Here is a 7,631-nt window from a genome sequence, read left to right as displayed (position 1 = left end):
AATGGCAAATATTTGAAGAAGAATCCCAGAGCAGAAGCCTTTGAACCCCGCTGTAGATTTATAGATGTATTATTTTTACCAGCCGTCACATCTGACGAAGAACATCAGATGTTTGTAACTCGCGACCCATTGGTCACAATGTGCCCCCCCACCCCCGACCTGGGATTGATTTTTCTGCCGCGTTTCTCCCGCTCCATCGAGCAGAAGCCGATATCGGATGGATTGGCGAGAAGATCGATGCACTGGTGGGTCCAAAGACTCTCGCCGTCCCGGGGAACATTGGGAGTCCGATGGGACGCGAAGAAGTTCCACGAGGCCAGAACTGGGAAGATGAATGAAGGGGAGGAACTGAGAATCTCTGTATTCCACTCAGGAATTCGGAGCTAATCCTAGGGCAGGATCTTCAATATGCTACCTGTTTGGTAATAAAGATGGATTTGACACCGGATGGGTGTCTAAAAATGAATGTTTGTGTGGGGGGAGTGGGGGAAGGGGGACCCTCCAGGCAAGCCAGCTGGCATGGAGATCCCCACTTTATCATTCCACAGAGCGTTGCGCGCGCACACGGCAGGTTGTTAAAACTGACCTGGGACCAGCAGAGGCGCAACCCAGTACAAGAGGCGCATCTGTCCGGGCCAGATCGCGTCCGCTCTGGCCTGGTGGGCAGTCGAAAGAGATAAATACTGAAATAGTGAATGAAAACAAAGGTCGAAGGCTTTAAGTGGGTTGAGAGACATATGGCTGGAGTCAGCTGCTCTGTTTGGGTGTCCCCGGGCGCTTTGGGGCCCCTCGATTAAAGTACGGAGCCACCCTGAATGGAGTGGGCTGAATGTCATCAGCTATTTATAATCATTAATGTGGCACACATGGAACATACCAACAGGCTCTTCACACACAAACAACCAAACCAGGCGGCAGCAGATTCAGTAACGGCTAGGCTAGGCTATTCTACTTGAAAGCAACCTACGTTTTGAATCCAATGCTAACTGGCTCCAACATAAGTGATATCAACGCGTGTGAGGAATCACGCAAAAATCCACAATGACGAGGATTCGTCCGTGTTCCTGATAGAACTGCGAGGAGAGTTTTTGTCCACATTGTGACCTCTGTAGTGTCCCCATGTCTCCTCCTGGTGTATTATAAAACGGATGCTGGTGTCTCGTAATGAGATAAAGACTCACCTAATGAGGATCTGGTCCAAAGATTACATAACTGTTGCATAAGCGTGAGCACTGTGTGGGGTATCATCCTTATTTGTGTTAGACTCCTGCCTGTACAGTCATTCTCCTGAGTCACCGATGGTGATTCACCGGCTCTTCCCTGCGTGGTGCCTTTCTTACCTCCCTAATTACACTGTGGGATCGTGCCTGGTGATCATTCCCGGTGCAGCTTCCTCTGAAGCCCCCAGAGAGGCTTTTAAAGTGCGAGGACATTACGTGTCCGGAGAAGGTCACATGACCTCCTGATGTAATCCCGTTTTTGAAGAAACCCAAAAGATGGTTCTGCACATGTACACCGGAAAGCCATTGCAAAGCCTAGGCAACATGTGGGGATGAGATAAGGAGCGGGAACTCATGGCGGAGCCGGGGTCAGGTGATTTAATCAACCTGACAGGCCTCCGCTGCGCCCTGATCAATAATGCTCCAATTCCTTTGTCAACAGGACGCGACGAATCCATTTGGAGGCAAAACACAATTTAAGGAGTACGAGGAGAATCTGAGCAGAATGAAAATGGACTCTTTTGTTCGGTTCATTTGTTAATGTTCTTCCCCGCTGGGGCCGCAGGCCACAGGGCCACGGGGCCTTTGCCTATTCAGCGCAGGGGGGGGGGCAGCGCCTCCCGCACCGACGCGTCAGTCAACCTTCTGAAAAGGGCACAGATTTCAGAGAACGCTAATAATCTCGGTGAGGGCCTGAAGGTGAGACGTCTCTCCGGAACCACTGGAGCAGACGTTGAAGCCCAGTCATGACACAGTCGTGGGCGCCGCTCGGCCCCGCTGGGGGGCCGTGAAACGCAGCTGATGGAGCGAAACCCAGAGAGACGTCTCACTCTCCTCATTACTGTCTCACCTGGAAGCTGGAACCGAAATAAGAGCTTCGGCTTCTTGATACAGCGTGTGGAGCGCGTCGGCTTTTATCAAGTGTTGGCCTTCTTTAACCCCCCCCCCCCAGTTGAATTTATTCTCCTCTTTCTCATTTTGTTCTTACTTAAGTGATCAGATGGTGGTATTTTCCATTTGTAGAGGTCAGGCTGCGACAGCCTGCGCTGGCGTCTATCACGGACCAAATGTTGAGGAGAATTTTGAGATTTTGATTTAAGCTCTAATGAAGGCTGGCTGGGAGCGGATGAGGGAGGGAGATGAAGATCCGTAGGGACGGTGGGCATCAGGGCGTAAGTTCCGCAGGTGGATCCCGCTCGCAGTCTCGGCTGACCTTCCTCATTTGGGGACGGATGGATGTATGTTTCCCTCATAGGTGAGCAAAGGTCATGCTTGTCTGAGTCGTGTGCCATTGGAGACGAGCTGTAAAATATTTCCAACCTTCAGACTTGAATCCGACGTGACCGCAGCGAACGGATCCTCGGGTTTTTCCACGCTGTCAGTAAAACCTCGTTTTTGACGGGGCGGCTACTCCTTGGCCTCAGCAGAGAGAACTGGAAGTGTTTGTAGTAAATATACTGTAGCTCCGCTCTGGAGGACGAGAATCGCCATCTCACCTTCTCTCCAAAATGGCGTGCAGGAGGACAACGTAGCTTTGGGCGTGTGACATTTAAATCAGCGACAACAAAAAGCGCCTGGCGGAAGTGGCGCGAAAATGGCTCCGAACTGGACTGAAGTTGTTTTGAATTCCTCACTCGACTCCAAACAGCATTTCAATCTCTAATCCCGTCACCGGCTGGTGTCACTTTCGTCCGTCCAGCTGATTGATTTTTGCCGCCATGGGTCGATGAGGACGCCACGTGAACCCCCAGATGTCCACCAGCATCACGGATGAAGCCCAGATGTGACCGCTAGAGCATCGAAGCCATCAGTGGGTTTAAAAAACACACCTAATGGCTGATCTCTTCCTGGCGGGTGTAAAGAAACGCTCTTGTGCATCCAGGTAATGGTGGGACAAACGTGCGGATTATTGCCCACACAGACAACATGCCAACCTTCCCCCACCAGACCGCTGCTCCAACATCTGTTAAACTTGCATGAGGAATCTTGGCTCGCGCCTCCAAACCCACATCACTCTTCTTCTGCCCTTTATTCTTTACCCCCTTCTTATTTCTGCGCCATTCTGTCTTTTATTGGACGCTGGAAGAGTGCCAGGGACGTTAGCTTGCTGACACGCTGGGGTGGGATAAGACGCAAGTGTGGGAGAACCAGCAGCTGAGGGTTCTAATCAATCTTGAACGCAAGTGGCTGTCAAGGTGAAGGGTTCGCTCGCCGCGCCCATGCGTGGACGTCCATCCCTGACACGCTGCGTGCGTGGCAGCAGGTACGGGCGCATCTGTCTCTGAAGTGGGTTAAGACAGGTGTGTCATCATATGATTAAACTGTAATGATCACAACAGAAAACAAACTCCTCAAACCTTAGAAATTCCTTAGTGATACGTCTTAGCAACCCTTAATGTATGCAGTGATGCCCCTCCCACTTTGTGGGGGGGCTGTCCTAATATTTGACGTGTGCAAAATGGCTCATTCCAGTGTCTGACTAATCCGATCATTGGAATAACCAGATCTGATGCATTCGCATGTGCTTCAGATATGTGACCACGCGCTGCTGACGCTCGCGCACGTTTGCTCGCGCGCGTCACACCGATTGAAAAACGTTGACTCCAGAAACTGGACAGTGATCAGATTTTTGTGGCCATGTCTCACCGCCAGCGGCTCATCAACTTGCCCGTCCGGTTTCCCTGCAGCTGCAGCCTGTCAGAACATGATAAGCAGTACCGGGTCATTGACAGTGGACCCTCCCGGTATTGACCTCTGTTCCATCCCATCGGGGGCCTCTTCAATAACGCTGTTGCCCTGTGCTTAATGTGCAATAATGCTGAGACGCTGAGACAGGAGGTCCTGGTGACATGAATGCCTGGCCCAAAAGCCAGGCAACAGTCATTAATCAATAAGTGTTTTGCATCATAACATCATGATCACTCATCGCTGTTATGGCCCATCCTAAAGTGACCCCGTCAGCGACTCGTTTAGCACGACACCCCCCCTTCCCCCTTAAGGCACCTCATCTTTCAGAACTACCTCCTTTGAATGAAAAATCCCATTTCTTCCAGGTGGTCTGTGACTGGGAGTGCTGGACAAGCCCAATGGCAACGTAACATGACAGTTTGAGTGTATTTGGGCCAATTCTGACACATCCAGGTGCTGTGGACAGCTCCAGTTATAAATGTGTTTGACAGATGTATTTGTTGCCGTAGCGTAAAAGCTAATTGGGCGAAAAAGGTTTTGAGGGCAGGAAGCTCAAATAATCAGACCGACAGAATAATTATGTAACAGAATTTTGTCAAAACAGAAACTCCAAACAGTTTTAGCATGCAGAGCTCGCAGCGGGCCAGAAAAGGAACCTCTCAGGTTGATAAGGGAGTAAAGAAGTCGATGCCAGAATAGCTGTCAATAGCATAAAGCTCTGAATGCTAACGAGGGAAATTGCTGACAATCCTTGTTCTGGTTTGTCCGTGAATTTTATTCCCCGTTAGAGCGCGTTGCCAGCTACCTTTCAATCAATAAGCCGGTTGGGGAGCACGCTCCCGTTCTCCCGCTTCAGCAGAAATGTGTGATCCTCTGTGAGTCGCAACTGCACGTCGCCATAGGAGACGTTGCTCCCGCCACTTCAGCATCCGCGGAGTCCATCCTCGCCCACGCGTGGCGGTGGCTCATTGGGGATTCAAGAGTCAATAAAGTCCATCCTGATGTCGGTTTGCTCCTTAATTGCTAAGGTCAGATGTGCATTGCCTCAAGTCTGACATGTTCTTTTTCCCGCAAACACAAGTCATGGAAGACCAGATTCCACACGACCCTTTTACGGCCTGTTTCAGCCCCCGCTCCCCACCAGACATTTGCTCAACTCTGCAGCGCTCCCAAATGACTCCTTCCCAATTTCCTGCCACGTGGACGCCTCCAAACGTTGCTAATGTGGTTAGCGGTCAGGGTAATAGCGCTCTCGTCTCCGTTAGCCGTCTCCACGTGGAACGGAATGTAATGTGACATGTCGCATGAGACGTCCGACACTAACGTTATTCACGTTTGGCCATTTTCACGTGGCTGAATTTCCATCAGAGCAGAGCAGAGCAGAGCACACACACATACACACACACAAACACACACACACAAATTGTACCCTTTCCCACTCTCCTCTAGCTAGGCAGCTATAATGTGCCAGTTCCACACGTCAGATACTCATCCTCAGTTAACAGTTCTCTCTGTGCCCCATTAAAAACTCATTTCCCATCAGAAGATGGACGCCCCTGTGACACTGCCTGAAAAGAAGGATCACGTGCACCATTTTGTATCGTTTTTTTAGGCCCGTCGAACCAATTCTGAGAAAGTTTAAGCCCACTTACCGTTCAGTTGATTGCAGAAAAGAGAAGAAACAAAAAAAAGACATTTATGTCGTTGAGTGATTGCAAGAACTCTCCTGTGTCTACTGAGGAGGAGCGTACAGGAAGAGGGTGACGGTACATTCCACACTCTCTGTCACACCTGCTATAATGTTTAACACATCCTTGGAGAGCAGGTTTTCTTTTGAAATATTTCAAAAGGAAACCTCCTTTTCACGCTTTTTTATAATAGTGTGGCACTTTCTTTTGAGAAGGAACGTCTGGTCATGAAGATTTGGAGCTGCAGTAAATTCTTATATAACAAAGTCCTCCAAAATCCTCTATTTTTAAATAATTCTAAAGAAGAACAGGCCTGGCAGAGACATTTGTGTTTGGTAATTTTGCTTGTGATGAGAATGTAAATGTCAGTTCATGATAGCTTTGGATCGTTTGCTGCTTTTCTCCCATTTTCTCTTTATTTTGGGCTTGACCTCATGTGACCCACGGCCCAGTGCTGAAAATGCTGGAGTCTGCAGAACTGCGGAGGCCTCAGCATGCCCTAAATCAACATCAAACCATAAACATTTGACAGCCCCAAAACCAGGCGGACTTAGCAGGAAGTTGCCTCAGCATCAAGGAGGCTATGAGGACGGACATCTGGATTATCCCTCCACGGCAGGAAAAATAGATCCAGGAAAATGCAGTGAAGTAAAAATTTCTCTCAGCATCTTTACACTCCTCTGAGGCCAATGTTGGTTCTGTGTGAACTGAATTTTTATACAATTTATCAACAGCCTGTTAGCGGCTACATTTGTAAAACAGCCACAGAAAGTCACCCAGGCCCTCGTCCATCCCAGAGGGACGTCTCTCCAATGAAATTCAGCCCTCATCTGGAGTTACTGGACACAGACACCCCAACACGTCTCCATTCAGGCCAGTTAATGGAATGTCGACGATGTTTTGGCGCCATTTCATTGAGTCCCCCTTAAAACGCCCTGATTTCATTTCTTATCAATAATGGGCTGTAAATTACCCCCCACGTTGCCGACTGCATGCCGGCCAAATTGCATTTGTGATAATGCCCTTCAGGAAATCGCAATTCTGCCTGGCTGTTTGTGTATATTAAAGGATAATTCATTCATTCGCCCGCTGCTCCACAGACTATAATAAAACGGGCCAAGACAAACCTGCAGCTGCATGTAATTTCTGCCGAAAGGGCTTGGGTGAGTTGTACTCCAAGGGCAGTAGAACATACACCCACTTCCCCACCCACCCACACACACACACACACACACACACAACAATGTTGTCATGGGAAAACTGTCCCTGAACTCCTCCACTTTCTATTGTATCCATTGGTTGTGGATGGATGTGACACATATCTCACAGCGGTGCTTTGTGACTGCGCCTCGTCAGTAATGATGTCGTTTTCATGATTGGTGGGCGTCCTGACGGTTGGACACTCAGCCCAGGAGAGGTGGAAATGTCAAGATGGATTTCTCGCGCCATCAGCCTTCACTTTTTGTTCAACCCGCTGATGTTTAAACGCGACTGATCCCGCCGGCACTGACCTCACGATCCATCTGTGGTTTCCCAACTGGATGCACCCTTGGAGCCCACCATTTCTCCCAGTACGCCCTGGACGGGCCTATAAGCAGCCAAAGAACAGCCTGGATGTGCAGACAGAGTCGGACCACATTAAATCCTCACCGGCCCTGTCAGATGTAAGAGTGCAGAGCAAGAGTTGGGGCTGGGCTGTGATTGGAGAGAAGGTCAGCTGGAATTCTCAGCTGTGCAGCTGTCTTGTATGCCTTACCTGTTCCCCAGGAGGAGCCTCATACCTGTTGTTCTCCTCTAAATGCTGCAGCAATCCCAGAACAGAGGATTGAATCTAGCTAAAAGAAAAAAAGGAGGTTTCTAACCTGGCCAGAGGGTCCTGCATCAATCTAGAACAGATTGCGTGTCAGTTAAATCGTAAAGACATGATCTTTACCCCCAAACTTATTGCTCTTCTCTCTCTCTCTCTCTCTCTCTCTCTCTCTCTCTCTCTCACACACACACACACACACACCATCAGACTTGAGCTACACCTCAG

This window comes from Takifugu rubripes, chromosome 11, assembly GCF_901000725.2.
Source record: "Takifugu rubripes chromosome 11, fTakRub1.2, whole genome shotgun sequence".
NCBI classification, from domain to species: Eukaryota; Metazoa; Chordata; class Actinopteri; order Tetraodontiformes; family Tetraodontidae; genus Takifugu; species Takifugu rubripes.
Note: the sequence above shows the minus strand (reverse complement) of the source record.